The sequence below is a fragment of the Phalaenopsis equestris genome, unplaced genomic scaffold (assembly GCF_001263595.1).
Source record: "Phalaenopsis equestris unplaced genomic scaffold, ASM126359v1 Scaffold000002, whole genome shotgun sequence".
Lineage (NCBI taxonomy): Eukaryota > Viridiplantae > Streptophyta > Magnoliopsida > Asparagales > Orchidaceae > Phalaenopsis > Phalaenopsis equestris.
Window position 1 is genome coordinate 50,294,226 of NW_018164444.1, and position 1,035 is coordinate 50,295,260.

Below are 1,035 nucleotides of genomic sequence, written 5' to 3' on the forward strand. Positions count from 1 at the left end.
CGAAGAAGCCATGATGTGCATACGAAGGGGATGGTGAGGGTGAGGTCGCTGAGGCCGAGCCTCGTGAAGATTTCAACTAAGCAATCCAAGTCCATTGCCGACCATGATCTTTGGCAACACATGTTCTGTTTTTGTTGAGGAAGAAGGAGTTCTTTATGTTGCTTGCAATGTTATTCATATGTATATATATATATATATATGTGAACAAAAGTATATAATTCCGCTGAAGTAATGGGCACTTTTCTTGACATTCAAGTTGGATAAAAAAAAAAGGAAAAAAGTTTATTTTTTATTTCATAAATAAAAGTTCAAATTTGTAATTTTTATCACATTTTTTTTTGTTAAATTTGTGACTCAAATAATGTGGATCCCACTTATTGTCTCCTTTTAGATTGAGGCTTCAGAAGAAAAGTCTATTGCGATCTTTATATCAAAATATTATTGTCTTTAGATTGCAATACATGTATGATTATTTTATTTACTCTCTTTTAATTATTTCTTGTAAACTCGTCTTGTTAAAGGAATAAATATTCGTTTGTGCATGTCTGCTCGTGCTTTTTTCATATTGGATTTTTTACGTAAAATTTATCTGTCATTTATTTTGTTTATTTTCTTATGGAAAAAAAAATTAAAAAAAAAAAAACTATTTGGATCAAAACAATACATTAATTAAACCAGCTCATTTCCTTATTTCCTGATGCCAATGTTTATATCCACGTCAAATAGAACAAAAAATTAGACCACCAGCCATGTTAATACATTAGAAGTCCCCTTTTAAAAATGTATTAAATATGTTGTAACGATCAATCAATGAATATTTCCAAATATATCATAAATTATTTACATAAATTGTTGAAGCATAATGTAAAGTATCCCACCAAATAAATATTAAAAATAATAATTATAACGGTCGCCAATTGAAAGAAAAATCGTGTCTAATTGAATAGAAATGCTTCAGAACAACATTTCAATATCTTTAGATTAAAATCAACTTATTTAAATAACTTCCAGCTGTTTATATTATATATATATATA